The sequence below is a fragment of the Neopsephotus bourkii genome, unplaced genomic scaffold (genome assembly GCF_033783945.1).
Source record: "Neopsephotus bourkii isolate Nb327-2 ecotype Australia unplaced genomic scaffold, CSIRO-AGI_Nbou_v1 NB_998, whole genome shotgun sequence".
Classification (NCBI taxonomy): Eukaryota; Metazoa; Chordata; class Aves; order Psittaciformes; family Psittacidae; genus Neopsephotus; species Neopsephotus bourkii.
Genome location: NW_026901490.1, coordinates 4,052,290 through 4,073,729, shown reverse-complemented (window position 1 = coordinate 4,073,729; position 21,440 = coordinate 4,052,290). Strand labels below are relative to the sequence as shown.

The window sequence follows — 21,440 nt, the reverse complement described above, 5'->3', positions numbered from 1 at the left end:
AGAGCTGTTTTTGCAAGAGAATGTTCAGGTAACCCTAGGGAGTTGCTCATTAAAATAATGTAGTTGCCGTTATCCATAACATCTTAGTGTTTATAAAAAAGGTAAAGCACAGAAATCTACCTTGTTATCTTAAAACACTGCTTTCCATAAACATTGTATGATACTTTGATTTGTAATGAGTATGGCTGATTTCAGTAATTTGCTAGAGTGCCTTTTTGAATGAGGTCTGATTTAAACCATCCTTGGTTGCCACTTTGTATTGCAGTGTACAGGAAGCTATGGACAAATTACTTGTACTTGCTGAACAGTAAACCATTGAGATTGTCTTCTGTGCTATACCAATAGCAGTTATTAACTTGATCCCTGTTCCTGACTTTTCTGAGTCACCTCGAGTGTTACATGACATCCATAGAGCCATAGAATCATCAAATAGTTAGGGTTGGAAAAGACCTTAAGATGATCTAGCTCCAACCCCACTGCCATGGGCAGGGACACCTCACACTAAACCATCTCACCCAAGACTCTGTCCAACCTGGCCTTGAACACCACCAGTGATAGAGCATTCACAGCTTCCTTGGGCAACCCATTCCAGTGCCTCACCACCCTCACAGTAAAGAACTTCTTCCTTATATCCAATCTAAACTTCCCCTGTTTAAGTTTGAACCTGTTACCCCTTGTCCTATCACTACAGTCCCTAGTGAAGAGTCCCTCCCCAGCATCCTTGTAGGCCCCCTTCAGGTACTGGAAGGCTGCTATAAGGTCTCCACTCAGCCTTCTCTTCTCCAGGCTGAACAGCCCCAACTTTCTCAGCTGATCTTCATATGGGAGGTGCTCCAGTCCCCTGATCATCCTTGTGGCCCTCCTCTGGACTTGTTCCAACAGTTCCATGTCCTTTTTATGTTGAGGACACCAGAACTGTACACAGTACTCCAAGTGAGGTCTTACGAGAAGAGAGTAGAGGGGCAGGATAACCTCCTGCTAGTCATTCTCCTTTTGATGCAGCCCAGGATACGGTTGGCTTTCTGGGCTGCCAGTGCACCCTGCTGGCTCATGTTCATTTTCTCATCGACCAACACCCCCAAGTCCTTCTCCACAGGGCTGCTCTGAATCTCTTGTCTGCCCAACCTGTAGCTGTGCCTGGGATTGCACTGACCCAGGTGTAGGACCTTGAGCTTGTCATGGTTAGACTTCATACTGAGAGTATTAAGAAGTAACATTAAAAACCACCAGATTCTCATCCCACCAGTCAGTTAAATTTGAATATGAATGGTCATTATCAGGTGATTCCTGTGGATCTTTCTTGTGGAACCATTTTCTGTCTTTGGTTTTGTCATTGACTCATTTCTTCCTCCACTTTGTAAGTTTAAAAGCCAAAGTGGAAAGATACATAGACTCTAAACATAATGAACTCCTATTTCCCTACATTCTCTGCAATCTGTCTAATATATGTGTGATCTGTGTAGAAAAGGTATTAGTAAAGGCTAATACACAGTTACTATAATTGCTTATAGGCTTCCAGAAAAATAATAGAATATAGACTTTAACTTGTGCTTCTGAAGATGCTGATATTCCTGTCAAACCTATCCAGACTGATTCCGAAACCTAACCAAGCTCATTGCCATAATAAAGCACTTTTATCTCTAAGAGCACACTCCATAGAGGAAAAGTAGCATGAAGAAGAAATACTTACATTACAACAGACTGGTATGCAGAGTTCTTTGAGTCATCATGTTATTGTTAAATCAGTCCATCTCTCCTCTCTGTAGTGAAAAATAAAAGGAAAAAAGCATTGGTTGGTGGTTGGTTTGCACAGAAGACAGTGTTATGGATTCAGAGGAAAATCTGTTGAGTTAGAAATCTGTTGATTCAACAGCAATAAAGGTGGATGAAGTTCCTGGGAAGAATTAGTTGTTATCATCTTGATCTGTTGATGATTAGCAATTTCATGTTGCTAGAAAAACAATCCATTTTGAATTCTTTTGAAATTTTTAAATAACACTAATATTATTAAAAAAAAAAGAAAAAAAAAGAAAAAGCAACCAAAACCTCAGCAACAGCTAACAACCAAGCTTTCAGCATCATCTCTTTGTAAAGTCTTTTTTGCTTTTGGCATTACTCACATCTTGAAATTCATAAAAAGTCCCCAACTCTATTTTATCTTATACATGCCAAAAAAAAAAAAAAAACAACTTTGCATTTTACTGGTATATTTTTAATTCATAAAGCAAAAGATGAAACCTAAATTATGGAGACATATGGATTTTTATTCTTAATTTCTTTTTAGGTTTTTTTACAACTTTAGGAACCTGAAGAAGGCTGGTCTTGTCAATTACAGTGATTTTTTTCCTGAAAGTTAGGATGCTTTAAGGATGCCAAAATGCTTTTATATAGTGGTAGAAGAGGATTGGAAAGAAGTCTTTGATTGTTTTGGTTTGTTTTCTGGGGGTGGGGTTTTTTTTGGTGGGGTGGTTTTTTGTGGTTGTTTGTGGTTTTTTTTTTAACTGTATGAGGGTTGGGAACAAATTTGCTCAAATGAGTTAGAATTTGAAAACAACTGATAAAATTTTTCTTCCATCTTTCTCTTCCTTTTTTTTTTTTTTTCTTTTGTGTGAAGTAAGAGTGCAAGAAATAAGTTTTATTTGGAAAGAAAATAAAAATGGGTCAGTGAGAGAAATGAAACTGTATGGTAAGAATAGTCTGAAAGTGAAAAGCTGAAGGAAAAATTTTTCTGTTACTGACACTATGAAATATTGGGAAAGCCACCAGAGGGAAATGCTGTCATTTTCATATTTCAGGGCTTTCATTTCACCTTGATGAAAATTGAATAACATCCAATTTTCCCAATATTGTAAGGCATTTCACACATTGTCATTTTTAAGCGACAAGTAATTTCAAAAGTCAACAAGTTTAAAGCTGATATTTGACAGTGGGGGTAGTTCTGTGAAAATTGAAGAGTGGTCCGATAACTACAGTGGTATCCTGGGATTCAGAGTTCATAGTTTTGCCATAGACTGCCTGATGTTGGACAAGATATTTGATCTTTATGCTGCATTTCCTCATCAGTAAAATGGGAATGTATAGCATTTGCCAGTCTCAGAGGAAACCGTGAGGATAAATACATCAATTGTCAGGAAGAAAGTTCAGGGAAAACCAGTTTTCGTTTAGGCGTACAAAACCGCTGATTTGGAATGTCACTGAGGTTCAGTGGTTAAGACAATCGGTCTTAGATGCTTATGTAGCTTTATGTCATATGTAGCTTTAAATCACTGGAACTCCAAGTAGCTGCAAATAGCTATGAAAAATCTTCAGCTCTCATAAAACACTAACATAGAATTTTCTAGTCATCAAATTTCCACTATAAACTATACTGAGATTAAAAAGATTCACAGAATATTATTATGTATGATTAAAATCTCCAAGTGGGATTGAATAATGTGTTAAAATACTAATAACTCTGAACAGAGAAATTATATAAAATGAGGGAAAGTCTCTCTAGATAAAGTGAAATAAAACTTTCTTTAGGATTTTGTTGCTGTTTGGTTTCTGTGCGCTTGTCAAACATGCACACTATCTACACATAATTAGATCCTATAATTTCTGATAAATTCTAAAAAAGACATCAAGTTGTGCACCATTAATTCTAGTCACATGTTAGGTAATGGACTATAAAGGCCTGGTGGGGTTTTGTAGAAGCAGGGTGATGACACATGGCTTTCCATACTTCCGGTAAATACCCCAAAATAGCAGTGTTCTGGAAGATAACATGGAAGAATTGTGCACTTTGTGAGGTGATGCACTAATCAGAGAACTATATGTCAGGAAAAACTCAAACCAAACCAAAACAAAACAGCTAAGCTACCTAGCATGAAAGTGTTCAACAGCCCTGCCTGCTTTTCAAGCCATGTGCTGTCTATAGAGCTCACAGTGTTTCTGCTAGAGCTAGGAGCACTCTTATTTTTGCATTTATATCTGTGTCTGTGCTGTGTTTTTGCAGGTTAATGTTAAAACACAGCTGTGTGAACTGTAATAAACAGAAGTTAAACTTGGAAGATTTTGGTACAAGTTTAAATAAAGCACCTCATTTTTGTGTGACTCTGTGGAATTATGTGAGTTCTAAGTCATATGAAACATATTTATGGTCATGAAAGTATTCCAGAGGAGTTATTTTCTTATTTCATATTTACTGCATCCAGTTTTGAGCTCCTTAGTTCATCTCTAACTTGAAAGTTTTTCTGCTGCCAGTGTGAAGGCATGCACATCACCTGCTCAAAACCAAAGTAAATGTCAGTTCTACCCTGTGCATCACCAGCAGGTTTGCCAGGGAAATGTTCTTACTTTCTTTGTAGTCTTTATGGTTCTGGATGAGGAAGACCTATGGAATGCTTTTTCACTTTGTTTGAGTGTGGCATGGGTGGTAATCAGTAAACTGTACTTGAAAGTCAAGGTAATCTTTAAGGTTTGCTTAAACGAAAAAAATGGCATGTGTAAAATATTGCATGATTAGCTTAATACTATAAACATAAATAGGTAGGTATTCAAAATTATACTTAAATATCTTTCCCCCCATGGTTTTAATATTAAGAATTAAAAAATCTGTTAAAGTTTTAATTTCAAGTATGACCATCCAGTGATTTTAAATTACAAACTTTCATGACCAAAAAAATGTTTCAAGACACGAGAAGATTTGCAACAAAGCATGACCAATTCAGCAAGAAGTATGTATAACAAATATTTTAAAAATTAAATTTTATATTGTATGTATTAAATATTTTTATATATTAAATATTTTTATATATTAAATATTTTACAACAAGTATCTGATTTGCTGCTATTGTAAAAGACCAAGAATATATGGAACATACTGAAGTTCTCGTGCCCTCAACATAATGACATGGAGCTGTTGGAACAAGTCCAAAGGAGGACCACAAGGATGATCAGGGGACTGGTGCACCTCTCGTACGAAGAGAGGCTGAGAAAGTTGGGGCTGTTCAGCCTGGAGAAGAGAAGACTGTGTGGAGACCTCATAGCAGCCTTCTAGTATCTGAAGGAGGCCTGCAAGGATGCTGGAGGGGGACTCTTCATCAGGGACTGTAGCAACAGGACAAAAAGTAATGGGTTTAAACTTAAACGGGAAATTCAGGTTAGATATAAGGAAGATCAAGTTTTGTTTCTCCACCTATGAACTGGAAAATGCTTACTGCATGTCAGAAGTATGTATGTACCAACTTCTTACTGCATAGAACAGACACAGTAAATATGTGCTGGGCTCAAATGCAGTAGGTTAGAACTTGCATTGTCATTGCTGTTGCCCCTGCTCAGCCCAAAGGTTGAAATTATGTAGGGGACTCTTGACAAGTCTTTATTGCCTACATTTTGTTCTGATAAATACAGGGATACATCGTTATTACATTAATGAACAGTGCAGACGTGATCTTAGAGTAGTGATACTGTGAACTTTTCTAGTGGTGTGTGTATGAGTCCATTTTCACAAGCCTGTCCCCTTTCTGCCTCTGGAAAAGATAGTTTGCTCTGTGCTTTATTGACTTCTTGGCTGTAGTAAGTCTGCTAATGAATTGAATCAAAGTTCCCAGATAACTTCACATGTTTTACCAAAACCAGGCACTAAGTACCTGTGGCAGAGATAAAGCAATTATAGTGGTGCCTTTTCTTCTAAACCCCTTGCGTCCTCTGACCATTCAGTTTCAACCATTTATTTACATAATTTTTGTACTTCCTATAAGGCAGAAGCAAAACACATTTAGAACTGGAAATTTCAATGAAGATTGTTTAAACGACATTATCACCTTAACAGTCCTGATTGCTCTGTCCACCTCGTGAAAATGTAAGCTTTTCATTTTACCATCATGTTGGAGAAGGAAAACAAACCAGGCCTGAGATATTTTTGTTGTTTCTGACATCGCTCCTTTCAAGATGTCTGTCTGAATTCTCAGTGTGCTTCTTTGCCTGTTTTAAAACCTCCTTCTGCTTCCTCTCCTGTGGATTGTGAATGCCATTTATGTGCATAATATAGCACTTTCATAGTTTTTAACTGTCTGTACTTTTATGAGCTGTCTTTTAAAAAAACCCTGAGCATTACTCATTATTTGTTCTGTATTTGTGTTATCTACATTTAATCAAGCCACTTAATCTTGTACTTGTCCATTCCTATTCTGCCGTGGCACTTTCCATTGCTTTTATCTAGCTCAGCTGTCTAAAAATCTTTTTAACTTTGTGCCCTATGGAAAAGGGAACCTTTCTGAGCTAAATACTGATGACATCTAATATCAGTGGGAAAACTCTGGTGTTTTTTGTTTGTTGTTTGTAGTTCCAGGTTTTTGCTTAGTTGAACAAGGTTCTTTCGTATATGCTTATTTGCAATTATTAAATTTGTTTATCTTAGTTCCCCTTCAGTATTCCACATTCACCCATCTTTTGGCCACTTACATATTCCAAATGATTCTTCATCTGTCCTGCTTACTGGGCAAAAATGAAAACATTGGGTAGCATGAAAACATGCTATTTGCAAAAAGCCACATACCACCCAAGTTTGAGAAGCTCCTCTTCTCCACATATTGCCTCTGTAATTGACACCAAGAAGAAGTGGAATGTATACTGAAAACATCTAAATGTGTTTTTCCTGTCCATAATTCTGTTGTTGCTGGCTTTTTGGATTTGTCTGTGTCTATATCCAGGCTGTGTGCCTTTGAATATTTTACTCTTTGATGCTGATAAACTGGTTGTATATGGTAGTGACAAGTGTGCTGTTCTATTCTATTGCAACGCAACACTATGTGTTGACACTAACGGACAAAAAAAAAGCTGCACTTTTGCCTTTTAATTTATTTATTTGCTCTTTCTCATCCTTCTGTTGCACTCTGCTTTTTTTTTTTTTTTTTTTCAGGAATAAGACTCAGTTTCCCATATATCTTGTAAAAAGAAGTGCTTCTTTAGCTTGCATTTATTCCATCCTTTTCTCACATATGGGTCTAATTTCAGGGCACTATTTCCACTTGACTCAGGCTTTTAGTTTATTTTCCTTGATTATATCCATTCATTTTATGTTTAATATTTTTGCCTTTGAATTATCATCTAGGAAATTCCCACACCCTTTTTCTTTAATTTTTTTTCTTTATCTTTTCATCTTAAAGATGTGACATGACCTTCTTCACCATCTCGGCTTCTGTCACCTGGGTACTGATTTTTTTCATATATATTAACTTCTAATTTTTTTTTTTCAAGTTTTGTCACTTAATTTTCTCCCTCGGATTCTTTCACCAGCCAAATATTCAGGTAAGTTAACTTGGTCAAGCTAGTTAACTAAATCAAGCTAGTTAACTAATTTTGATTCAAAAAGCATGCTCAACTTCTTTTATTTTTTTTGTTCAGTATAATCAGGTGAGACATATTCAGTTTTTAATTGGCATAATACCCCAAATATTTCTGTGTATTTTAAAATGAGGACATCAAGGCTTAGATGAAAAATAGAATGGAAGGCACATATAGACTGTAGTCTATACAAATAGACTGCAAGGAGATTACAGGAAGACCTTAAGTAGAGTGACTACTTCTCAGTTGTGTACTTATAAGTTCTTATATTTGAGACAAAAAAAAATGTGGACCTTAATATTAAGAAAGGTATGAGAGAATCTGTTAGAGTGAAGAAAAATAATTTTCTTATTCAGACAACAGCTATTTTCCTGTTACAATTAATTGGAGAAGTCTTTGCTTAAATACAATCAGAAATCTCATGGAAGATGAAAACCTAAATTCTAAACCTAGTCATAATTAAACCCAGTTGAAATCAAGCAGATTATAATAATTGATATTGCTATAATTTGGATACATGGGGACTGTTTTCTCCACTGGGAGGTGAAGTTAGAAGAATCTGGTTCAGATTTGGGGTTTTGGCTTCCCCTCATCATAACTTCAAAACCAAACACTCAGCCAGGACTGTTATTCCCTGAGAATCGAATTTCCAAAACATGGTTTGAAGAAAATATTTCCCTGAAAGAATTCTTGAATTCCTGAATAGACTGAGCTGGTGATATTGCTTGAGAGTGGAATGTTTCAGAGGCCATGAATAATGTTCATGCCTATAACCAGGAAAGGACCTATTGTAGCACAGAACAAGTGGACTAAAAAGACAATTCAGATCTTATCCAAGCTAATTCAACCAATCTCATATTTGCCTACTGCCTGAAGTTCATGCTTTAAGATTATCTAAAAATTAAGTTAAAATCTAAAACAAAACAGTGCTATCTGTATTGTTACATTTTTTACCTTTCTGCTGTCCAGACTCATTGCCTGGCTTTATCGATTGCTTCCAGACAGATTTTGTTTAAGATATGAGTGAAGGTCAACCTTAAAAAGTTCATTGGGTTTTTCATGTGTGGCAGACTGTGAATTTCACTAGTGTTCTGGCCTGTTGACAGCAAATTTCCATGGAAAACGTAAGTCCATCCATGGGACCAGTCTTTCTCATAGCAGATGTAGTCTTTAAATGGAGGCTAAGTTACCCACTACAAATACTAAGGAACTGCAGCAATGTAAAAGACTGCTGGAGGCAGAGTCTCCTGCATAACTTGGTCATCAGTCCCTTAAATGGTGGAGGAATTCTGCCCTGGAGCTGGATGAACTCTACTGTACTAAGTAGCATTTGTTATAGGCAGAGGAAATTTACTGTACAGTCTTTAGAGGGTAAAGAAGTAAATTAAACTCCCAACACCATACTGTATTTCTGGAAAATTAATCTAAAATGTTTCCAAACCAAGTGGAGGCTGTAGGAGATTCCCCTCTCCCCATTCTTCTCCTAAAAATACTGTGCCAGTAGTCTGACGGTTTTCACTGTTTTGTGGGCTAAAAGATGAAAGATTTATTTGTCGTATTAAATGAGCCCCTTCAAGTCAGTAACATTGTAAGATATAAAAAGAAACGCATGTTTGTTTTGCTCCCTTTCCCATGCTGTTTGTTCCCCCTCCTTTTTCATGCCCAATTGTCATTCTGAGAGGTACATAGTACTCAAAATATTATAATCCCTTCTGGCAACAGAACAGAAACATGATTCCTATTACAGTTTATTACTTTTCCCTTTTATTTTTTTTTCTTTTTTTTTTTATCAGGCCATACAAATCCCAAATGACTCAAGCCTTTTTTAGAAACTGTAGGTCAGATATATTGTGGGTCTAGTTCTCCCATATTTCTATATGACTTAAACTGTGTATTTAGTTCTCTTGTGCACAATTAAAGTACAATACGTATAATAGTTAGTATTTTGAAAATGAATGGTTTTTGTTCTTTGATAGCTATTAAACAACTACCCTCTTTAGGTTTGTGTATACAGCATGTTTGGACCTATTCTATAAAATATAATAAAATATTCTAAATAAGGAAAAAGAAAAGAAAATAAAATTATCTCCTTTTAATTAAGAAACCAATTTTTATGCCAAAAAAATAAATAAATAAAAATTTAAAGCCAGTCTTTTCAGCTAATCTATACAGGCATTTTTTAGGTAGTTTCTACTCCCCTATAGTCCAGGTCAGTCAGTGAGGTCTCATCTGTAATCAATAGAAGCAGGCAACCTATTGCATCTTACGCTATAATTTCACAATCAATTTGCAGCGGCAGCATCTGGTACTAATGCCAAGAGAAGTGTTTCTACCACTCCCCTTTCACCTCCCTGCTATCTTCCCCCTCCCTGAGGAAGCTTTGTACAGCTGCACAGTGAACCAGGGCAGAGAACTGATCATGCTTAAAACTAACATGGCAAAACCCCAACTGTTTAGTTTAAACAAAGGTAAATGCATGTACTGACACAAGGGAGAAATAGAGATGAAGAACAGTGGGACTGCTTCTTTTGGCAGCCCTGCCAGCTTAATCTGGTTTAAACTGATTGTGAAACTACACCGTTGCGTACCTAACTTTGAAAAGAGATAACAGCCTATGAGCATGATCATTTTTATCCTTTATCAAAGGTGCTTGAATAACTACTTTAGCCTTTTAAGTATTAGGCAGCCTGTTTGAAGGTCAAGGAAATTAGTTTCCTCAAAGTGATTTACGCAAAGATAGTAAAGGTTGGCACTCCTTAATTATCTTCATGTGAGACTGAAGAAGATACTCATTTTAATCAGCTCACCTGCATGACCTGTATTACTATATTTACCTTTATTTCTGTATTTGCTGTAGGAAAAAAAAAGAGAGAATGTGATTCAGTTGTACATGTTTAACTGCATTTTAATCTCTTTTTTTCACTGCTTTCCACCGTAGACTTCATTATAGCAAGACGAACAATCATTATAAAATATCTCCATAGCTCCTTGTGACAGTGATTTGACCTGTTAACAGCTAGTACTTTTAGTAAGGTGTTAATCAGTGTAAGTCTTCTGTGTCTTCACCCTTTCTAGGGAATGAGTAGTTAGTGAACAGTTCAGAGAGTTAAAGATCAAAGTAGTTGGTTGTTAAAGGTCCTAAAAGAGTTAAACTAGGTCTGAGAACAGCAAGCATTGTGAAAGCCCTCAGCATAGCATACCCATATCAAATTTTACCTAAATAAGATTAAGACAGGATTGATAACTGCATAAGTCAACAGAATGGCATTTGCAAAGTGTTTTATGAACACTTTGATATGAAAGATAATGTGTGCGTGAAGTATTCTATATTTCTTAATTGAAGTCCAGAAAGGAAATTAGGGTATTCTTAAATAATTTGATGTGAAGCATAGATCACAATGCAGCAAATCTTGATTTTGAATTCTTTATTGAATAAAGAAATTAAGAAAAGTAGTATGAAAACTAGTGCTCAAAAGCAGGTTTTACTACCATAATTAGTGCAGGGAGAGCCTGAGAGGCTAAGCAAATTAACCTACTATTCTACCAGAAAATACTGTAAGGACTAATAATCCAATGTACCTCATTTATATTTTAGCATTTAACACACCTTCAGCAGCCACCAGTGGAGGAAAGATTGATTCACCTGTCTTAATGCAAAGTGATTCCAAAGGTTGTTTCAAATTCTAAAGATGCATGTTTACTATTTGTAGGAATCTAATTATGTCACACTTAAGTTAAACACTATGGTTAAACACTGAAAATTTGCCAGGATTTTTCTGGGTATTAGCACCATAAAATTGCACTCTTAAAGCAAAATTTCTACTATTGAAAAAAATGTTCAATGGGAAGTCTTAAAAATTCAACTTCTTATCTCAATATCAGAACATAAAATTCTATTTATTCCCAGAATATACTGCCCTGTGTTGGAGTACACCCTTACTTTTTACCTCATGTTCTTTGCCTTTCACTATTTATAAGTACTATCTGCCAGATGATTGTTATGGAATAGGGCCAGAATTTTGTAAAGGTTTGATTAGGATTGAGGAGAAAACAGAAAAACCAGTAGCAAGCGCTGGTTTTATAGTAAGGATACGTAAAACATATATGAAAATGTACTTTTCACCACTTCTGATCTCTTACTTACATGGCTGAAGAACTGAATTAATTATAAAAATCTGTCATGCAGACATTCTCCTTTATCTCCTCTTTCCCCCCAGTACAGTAGTCATATCTTGAAACAAGTGTCCAAACCTCTCTAAAGATGTTAGGCAAGCAAACACTGTCGCATCATATGGATTGCTGTAGGCTTAGAACAGTAGCAAATGTCACTCAGTTTGGAATAAATTCTCAAAAGTGCACAATCATAGTACGATAGAACATGCTGATAAACATTATTGGTACAGCAAGATTCATGCCAACCATTGCCTCTCTGCAGTTCTGCATTGTCAAATACAAACTCTTTCATATTACAATCATTTGAGAAGGAAAGGTTTCATCAGGAAAATATTTAAAAGCAGTTAAGTGTCTAATAAAGAAGCTCCTGCAAATCTGCAGTTTGCTTGAAAGTGTTTTCCAAGGATTATGACAGCAGGAGTTCATTGCCATTGCTCAGTCTTCGGAAGTGCATTTGATCAAAGTAGCTGTGGAATAGCAAATACATTTTTTCTACTCCCCCATAGTAAGCCCATGTATCTTCATGTGTGTTCCTGGTGGGCAAAGTCCATGACAAAGCAAAGATCTGTGCTGCTCTTTGATTTCCACTTCCAGCACAACCTCGTGCTGTACTCTGTAGCCTACTTCTATGCCAAAAATGAAGTCAGGAAAACTACACATGCTGATGAATCCTAAACAGCAAGAGGTGTTTCTTCTTTTGTATTTTTTTTTTTTTATTTTTTTATTAACTAATGCTCTGTCTCAGAAGAGAGGGCTCGGACTTGAAGCTGTAAGGTTTTTCGCTGTTGTCTTGAAAGTCATCTAGGCCAGATGACTGTCATCTGACTTCAACACACTTGGTATTACTTCCTCTGCAAAGTGCCCAAAAGAAATAGTCTGCAAGAAATAGTCCCTGAGGTGCCTAGGGCTAATATTACAGTAATAAATAAAATAGGCTAAAGCCCATTTTCTGTGTCTGAGGGCAAAGGATACAGTTCTTGCATGAGTAATATTGTTCCACTTCCTTATGTTTTTCCCCATCTAATGTACTGTAGTCTCACCCAAAATGAGTGCCCAGAAGGTCCTGGAGGCTCACCAGGGCTGTTGTCCCTACGGGTGCCCTGAGAGCCCTGATAGAACTAAAGGAGAAAGAGTGGGGGGGGCCTCTTATCTGTCTTCCAGCCTGCATTGCCTGTGAATGTATATGCTAAGGTTTTGATCAGTCTTTTCTTAGAAATCCTCTACAGCCCTTTAAACAGAAAGTGATCTTGAAGAAAAAAATATTGACTATTTATTCTGAAAAATAGGGAAAAAATGTGCAATATCTGAAGTTTCTATGTCAACATTTAATATTTTTAATGCTCCATTTCAGAAAGATTCACTGTTTTAAAGCTGAATTTCATTTTTCTTTTTAATTTAGAACCCTATTTGAACTTACTTTAAGAATTTACTGTAAGGGTGGTGGGGCACTGGAATGGGTTGCCCAAGGAAGTTGTGAATGCTTCATCCCTGGCGGCGTTCAAGGTCAGGCTGGACAGTGCCTTGACTGACATGGTTTAGTGGGAGGCATTCCTGCCCATGGCAGGGGGGTTGGAACTAGATGATCTTTAGGTCTTTTCCAACCCTAACTATTCTATGATTTTCATTTACATTTCAGAATTCAAAATTTCTTAAAAAACAGTGTGTTAACAGCAGTATTCTGTTAATTTATAGGAAATAGTTTGTGATTTTCAAAATTAAATTCTTATTTTAATTCACAGAAAAAGTAAACAAAAAAAAAAACCAAACAAAACTTTCTCATGCTTGTCCAGTAGACACTTTTTGCAGCTTCCTCCTTTTTTTTTAGTTCTTCCTTTAATGTCCTTTACCCACAATTAAAAATTATGCGATTGCCATTCAGGTTAGAAAATGTTAATTTCCCATGGCTATTTATCAAAGAAAACTATTATTCAAAGAAATTGCAACAACAAAACAGCAAAATTTGGGGGTGTTTTCAAAAACTATTTAATAAGAATTTTTAACAAAGACAGGATTCACATATTCAAACTAAATTTGATTGGCATACTCAGTTATGAAAGTTATAAACAGTGATAACTTTAAATTCAGTAAGTGCAGCTTCCATCATTCCACTATGATGCATATTTATTTATACCTTAAGTGTAATGGTAACATTAGCAAGTAATCATGTGGTAACATATCTTGTCATTCTAATTATATTAAATGTGGGATATGATTCCTAATATATAAGGACATTCACGCTTCACATTTATTAAACTGGTCTTTAGATGTATGCCTAATTAATTACTATTTTGGACAGAATAGTAGAGGAGTACTTACACTGTCGAAGGAAAGAAGTTTAACTGAGGTAGGTTTCTACTCAGGTTATACACATGCAAAAGTGAAATTTAATTTTAGAGCAGAAAGAGAAGTATACTTCACGTTTTTAATGCTGTTCATGTCCTTTCATATTGAGTTACACAATGAAACCAAAGACAAAGAAAAATACTAAAAAAAAGTAAGCTATCAAATTACTTGGTCAATAAAATGAAATAAACTGATAATTCTGAAATGTTTAATCTCTACAGTTTATCTAAAATTACAACTATTATGTTAAGAATTTCAGACTGGAGCTGCTTTGAGTTGAAGATTAAAACTTCTAATTTCTCTACTCCACTTGCTACTTTTTACCATCTTCATTCCAAGATTTTTCAAAATCTAAATAGTTTTTAGAATGAAAAAAACTCTTTTCTCTGTAGAAGAATGAGCAGAAATAATACTCCCAGATATTTTGCCTTCTCTGCTAATATGCACAGAAAATATAGCAGAGCTGATACATATTCTTCTTAGACATTTCTTAATACCAGTAATTTTGTGTCTAAAAAAAAAAGTCTTATTTTAGTGAAAGCATATGAATGTTTATTTTTTGTTGGGTTTCTGAGGTTTTTTTTTTGATTTTGGGTAAACACAGTCTTTGTTGAAAAATCATCTTCTAACTTTTATTACTGACAATAAATAACTCTATTTTGGTATTCAAATTACTAAATGTTTCCATAATGCCTTTTAGCTTCCAGACAGTATGTAGCATATATTTTAATTAAAAAAGGAAAAAAAAAAAAAACACAAAAAAATCCCCATCAAGTTTCTAATCACATACATAGTGATAAATGCCATGAACAGAAAAATAGTATTGTTCAAAGATCACAGTCTGTGTGTATATATATATATACACACAAAAAAAATTAATATAGAAATACAAAACAGACATATAGAGCTAAATAATGTAACATTTGTTGTCTAAATTATGTATTTAAAATTAATCAAATAATCATGCATGCCTGAAGATGCACAAACACGTTATTTCTTCCTGCAGAGGAGCTGCATACATATAGTAGCATGTTAGAACACTGCATTGTCATGTCAGAGAAAAAAAAAATAAATTCACCCAGTGACAAAAAATAAAAGGAATTAAAGAAAGATGAAGAAATCCACAAACATTGTCTAAGATGATGAAATACAAAATGAAAATGTTTCTGAATACTAAAGCAATGATGAATACTAAGTTTTCCTCAAGTTTTATGCACAAATTTTATCTTTCCAGTGTCACTTAAAATCAAGATGGCTTCTTTCTACTTTTTATATCCATTCATAGGACACAGGTCATTTGCCAGTAGCATGAACATTGGTTTAATGAATCACAAGCAGCCTCAGCAATATGTAACTTTTAGAATTATTACTGAACTAAAGAACAGAATGTCACACACAATTCTGTGTTTTAAAACTGTATCTTAAATCAAGCCTGGAAACGAGGTAAGAAGACTGTTGAATGATACACTCATTAGGATGATATCATGCATGCTAGCCACGGAAAAAGCTCATGTAACTCTGCTGACTTCATTTTTTTCTTGGCACAGGACAATAACCGTCAACCTGCAGAACATCTGATAACAATGCGATAGGGGAAACAATAGCTGAGCATGCTGGAACTGAATACAAAATAGCAGCCTTTGAAGCAAAAATGTAGATTTAGGCAATGAGAAAAGAAGTTTGTGTCTGAAATGACAGAAATATATAGGTTGCTGAGAGTGGCTTTAATAAGCTTTCCATTTGAGAATTGTAAATACACTTGTTTAGCTTAGCAAAAGTGAGGTGAGAGTTTTACAGTACGTACTAACAGTTTAATTTTTGCTGTTTAGGGAAGAAATAGTCTCATTAGTAATGAAACACTACAGGAAAAGAAACTCGACTTATCTACAGGGAAAATGTGTGGTTGTTTAAGGTTGTTTTAGAAAACAAATTACGTTATTCCAGAGCTATGCATCGTTAGTGTTTGGATAACTTCGTGTTTATCCACATGGCAAACAGAAAACATTGAAAACACTGAGCCTTACCTGATTGGAAAAAAAGATCTTGTGTGTTTCCTGATGTTCAGCCATAAATTTTACTTTTTGGTTCTTTCTCAGACTTTGGAAGGACCAGAAGAGAGATTAATTGAACTAATTTCCAGATACACTATGTGCTTCTTAGGCAAACTCTGCAGAGGATCTCTGTGTTAAAATGCAAGTGGTGCAGTCATTGGTGAATGCGAAGGCAGTGGCAGACGGATGCTGGTATGTTTGCATGGATCTGAGCATTCAAAGGAAGCACGCACATATCCCCTCAGCCAGAACATTTTTGTCAGATTTCTATAGAATGCCAGAACTGAGCTCTACTTTTATTCAGCAGTGAGAGAATAGACCAGTTGGGACCCAAACCCGGTCTGTGTGGCTTTGGCTATGGCTTTCAGTGCTCAGTGTTCAGTAAATCACTATGGAATCTGTCATTTCAGTATTCATCCTCAAAAATATTTAAACTAAAATGTAAGCTTCCCATGTTGCAGACACAGCTGTCTTTATGGGTATTAAAACCTGTTTTAGCCACACACCACAGTGTGCTAGCAATCTGACTTATTGATCATCAGCCTGGAAAATAAAAGATATCATTGATGAGATTGTTTATCTATTCACACTCCATGCCTTTGACCTTTAGGGAGAAGTCTAAAATCAGATGTGATCAATCTGATGTCATGCCAGCTTGCTGACCCCACCATTGTTGAATCACTGGGCAAAGTTGTGAAACTTTTATTTAAAATCAAATAAATGAGAAAGATCACCACTGATTAAGGAGGACTGCTGCTCTCACCAGCTATTTGCAGTTTACAGTGTTGAGAGAACAGGCTTGCACCCCCGCAGCAGGTAGCACTGTCACATTGTCTGCTGGAAGAAATATTTAATGTTTTCCCCACTAGACCCAGGAATATCTGGTGTGTTTAAGTCAGGTGGCTGTTGCAGATCATGCAGAGTGAACTGACTTAATTGGCTTTATGGGAGCTGCAGATGTTCAGGTCCCAGCCTCTCCCAGCACAACAATCACTCAGAGGATGCAGAGCATAAAAGGCCCTCAGTGTACACAGAAAATGCCGGAGGTAACTGTGACTATTGCTAATGAGTGGTAGAAGGATAATTTCTGCTTCTTTATGTGTGTGTGTCTGTGTGTGTTTTCCTTCCTCCTTAAAACAAATCACAGCAATAACTTTGAACCCAGTAACCTTTATAGAAACTCCGTGGTGACTAATTATAAGAGAACTAGAAGTACCTACTATTAGCAGAAACAGGATTGTTATTCAATAACCTTGGGAGGTTGCGCATCCAATGATGCTCTGAATATGTAGTTATTAGATGTGGTGGGGGGTTGGGGGTGGGCAGTACTTGTGAAGGTTGCTTCAGATTGCTTCTGGCATCTTGCTGATGAGCTCTGTATATTCAATGCCACAATGTCAGCAGCTTGAAATCCCCTGTCTGGATTTTATGCTGCTAATAATCTACAGTTTAGTACTGTTTGCAAAGAAGGAGAATGAGGTATTTTCAAAGTGGGGCATTCTCTGCACCTCTCTGTCTCGGGGCAGTTCTGACAGTACATTCTCAGGCACTGCTCACCTGCAGCAATGAGTCATGTACTGAAAAAAAATATTTGCTTAAGCTGCTGGGATGTGTACTGATGTTGATTAACACAGTTCAGACATTTGAAATTGCCTTTATATTGTATACATGGCTTTGTTTGAGCAAAAGGTGAAGAGGAACTGGTATGCCTGCCAGAGATTTCTAGACAGCCAGATCTTCACCTGCAACTCCATGAAAGCAGGAGCATCAGTGAATATCAGCATTACTGAAGCAGGAGGACATGCTTCATTTTCACACTATGTGGTTGTTGATGAGGGAAGAACATACCAGCAAATAAGAAAACAGGCTATTCTTTACACAGAGCAGTCTTCAGGGTACTAGCTTAATTCCATTCCAGAAGGTAACAAACAAAGACACAGAATTAATTTTCAGACCCAACATCTGTGTTTTTGCAGTAAGAGACTTACATCTCCCAGATGATTCCTGGACAAATGACTTTGAAAGACTGTTTTCTCTGGAAAGAGAAGCCAGCCCTGTCCTTCCCTCTACAGAGGTTCTGCTCCACGAACCATGAGATGTTTCGTCAGAAGTTTCTTTAAAATTTGGTTTCTGGAAGAAGACCAGATAGATTTAGCAATTGTTATTAGTAGCAAGTGCACCAATTACAACATATGTCAACCTCATTAGAAATCTGTACTTAAGTTAGAAAACCAAGATGAGAGCCAAAACCAAGTTAGAGACACATATTCTCAGAAAGTAGAGACCCTTATTCACATAATAGCCACTCATTTACCATATTTTAAGCATAGCACTGCTCTGAGCAGACTAATAGCTCTGAAAATGTAAAACTTGCCTTGCCCCAGAAAGACATCAGTATGATTTCAGGGTGTTTTCTTAAGTCCAGTACATACTCTCTGGTGGTTTTCAAAATCTGACCATAAGCTGCTGTGTAGATACACAGCCCTGTTTCATTGATTCTGAGCTTGCAGGCAGAGGTTAGGACCTTCTTCAGTATTTGTTTGATTCACAAACCTCTTTCCCTATCTAGTCTGTCTTTATATAGAATCAGCAATTCAGACAGCTCTTGAGAGATCTTCATACCCATACTTGCACACTTACTTTTTTCATTTTCTTTTTAAATTGAATATTTCCACCATTATCATGCATATAGGAAAAAAAAAAAAGCAGATAGATTTTTACAAAATTTTAAGACTTTTAAAATTACAAGACTTTTAATTTTTCTGCTATAAAATTGTTTTTCGTTAATCCTTCTTACTAGACAAAACCCCTCTTCTCTGTAACTGGTGTTGTAAAATTGTCCATCTTCATTCAAATCTATTAACACAGATAACTAAAATCATACCATAATTTCACAAATACAGATACTGTAATGCCTCCACTATGGCTCATTCCTGGATATTGTTTATAACCTGACAGAATAAATAAATATACAGAAATACTAAAAAATAATTCACTTACTCACCTGAGGAACCAAAGCAGCCTGCTTCTGACTATGTCACTTTCAAGCATTACTCTCAGCCCACTATCCAGTATCCAGAGTTTGGAGACAAACCCACATTTTGGCATGGGGAATGCTCAAGATTCAAAGGATGCTGATACTTGATTCTCTACTTCTAATACAGACCAAAACAGCCCATCCTGCACAGAAAGCAGGTATAAAACTGGGGTACACAGCTGGGATGTACAAAATGGTGCTTTTGTTTCCTGTACCCACTATGGTTACTGGCACACATGCAATCAATTCACAGTATATTGCAGAATGGAAAAGCTGATTCCATTTGCACAGCTGAAATAATGTCCAAGTTCTCAAACGTCTGGCTCATACCTAACTTAAAAGCTGAATCTGAATTAATAAATGTTTGTCTTTGCTAACAAGTACAATACAGACTTGAATCCAGTGAGATTAATCTGACTTTGCAAACTGCACTTGCTGCAGAAGTTCAAAGCTGTTAGCTTAGTTCTGAGCAAATTAGCATGCTTTGAAACTAATGTGTTACTAGCCTGTTTCCTTCCAGTTGTGCAGTGGTTATTTAGTAATCTTGTGATTTTATGCATGTGTTGCTCTATAAAATGTTCCAGTCAAGAATTAATCTGTATATTTTAATAGGAAAGCTGTGAAGAATCTATTTAGAATAGTTTCCTTTTACTTTATTTCTTATTTCATTTGGATCTGTAGCAGATTTTTGCAGCTGACTATAACAAGAGCATAATTACAAGATATCTTTGCAATTCTAATTAAACTGGTAATTTGTACCAGTGGCTTTTCATACATGACATTTAGCATCAGTGAATAACAATATAGTAAACAACAGCAATAAAACCAGCATCATTTTTCCCTTGAAAAACTCTGAAACAAATTCTGCTTTAAATTTTGCAAGCTCATTTGATGCCAGTGTTAAAGCATAGTTTGCTCAAAAGTCTCCGGCGCACCGTGGGAGGAGAACTGTGTTTGTAACTAGATATTGCTGCAGGTAGCAAGTGCATATCATATACTGCCACACAGACAAAGTCTAAATAGGGTATGCTGAGTAAAGAACAATACTGAATTTGATACTTTAGACATGAAGCTAAATGCCACCCTTGTGACTGAATTCAGAAGGCATGAAAATAACAATGTGCAGCAATACTGTGAAAAAGCAGATAAAGAATAGCAGAGCTAAAATTCAAGAAAACCCCTCTTTACCAAACAAGAACAAGTATGTTTGCTAATCTCTCTCTCACTGTTGAAGATTGGTGTGAAGAAATATGGGTGTGCTGAATAAATAAAAAATGCCAGCATCTAATCCATCCTTAAATTAACTATAGGGCAGAAGGGAGCTAGTCCTACAGAATAATCTCATTGTGTAGTTTGTTTTGAGACAAGGAGGCACAAAAGCACAAAATGGAATATAAAACTTTGTAAATAAGTGGAATCAGTTCTAAGTAACGTTAAGTTTGATGGCTTTGAAATGGAAAATAACTGAGGTGCATGAAGGTAAACGCTTGTAATTGATATAGTTTTAGGACCTTATGACCTTAGTACAAAAGATGTAAGAAAAACAGGACCTGGGGAGTATCTGGGACTAGCAGATGTCCAGGTCAAAGCAGGTCAAAGGAGGTGATCCTGTCCCTATGCTCTCGTGAGACTGCACCTGGAGTATTGTGTACAGTTCTGGTGTCCTCAAGATAAAAAAGGCATGGAACTGTTGGAACAAGTCCAGAGGAGGCCCATGAGGATGATCAGGGGACTGGAGCACCTTCCATATGAAGATAGGCTGAGAAAGTTGGGGCTGTTGAGCCTGGAGAAGAGAAGGCTGCATGGAGACCTCATAGCAGCCTTCCAGTATCTGAAGGGGGCCTATAGGGATGCTGGGGATGGACTCTTCACTAGGGACTGTAGTGACAAGACAAGGGGTAACAGGTTCAAACTTAAAGAGGGGAAGTTTAGATTGGCTATAAGGAGGAAATTCTTTCTTGTTAGGGTGGTGAGGCACTGGAATAGGTTGCGCAGGGAGATTGTGAATGCTTCATCCCTGGCAGTGTTCAAGACCAGGTTGGATGAGGCCTTTGGTGACATGGTTTAGTGTGAGGTGTCCCTGCCCATAGCAGGGGGGTTGGAACTTGATGATCTTAATGTCCTTTCCAACCATAACTATTCTATGATTCTATGGGTGCATTTAAACTAGCTGATAAGTAGAAGGACAGGATGATTGCTATGTCTGTAATGTTAATTAAGCTGGTGCTTCAAAGACTGCCAGAAGTTATGAAGATTGTTGAAAGAAGTAAACGACCCTCAAAGACCACCATCACATTTTTGTATTCATGCAGGAAACTTTCTGGAAAATGATGTAATTCATGCGTAGCCTCATGGCTATGTATATATATGCCCATTGACTATATAAGGATGGCTTGTGTAGCAATACAGGGATACACGTTGGGAGGATCTATCAGCCTTGTCTCCCGGCTCTGCAATAAAGAATACTTGCTTGTCAACTTGAAAACATTTTGGCAAGATTGTTCCTGGAG

At 36.5% G+C, this 21,440-nt stretch overlaps 1 long non-coding RNA gene across 1 annotated transcript in view; it reads right to left on the bottom strand.

Annotated features, from left to right (window-relative positions):
• Window positions 1–1,679: 1,679 nt before the first annotated feature.
• LOC133215760 (uncharacterized) overlaps window positions 1,680–21,440 on the bottom strand; it is a 249,182-nt gene continuing 229,421 nt past the window's right edge. Inside the window, exons 2-3 of the long non-coding RNA XR_009726484.1 lie at window positions 4,263–4,372; window positions 1,680–1,760 (exon numbers count right to left, since the gene is read on the bottom strand). This is a non-coding gene — a long non-coding RNA (uncharacterized LOC133215760). The remainder of the gene's footprint in view (window positions 1,761–4,262; window positions 4,373–21,440) is intronic.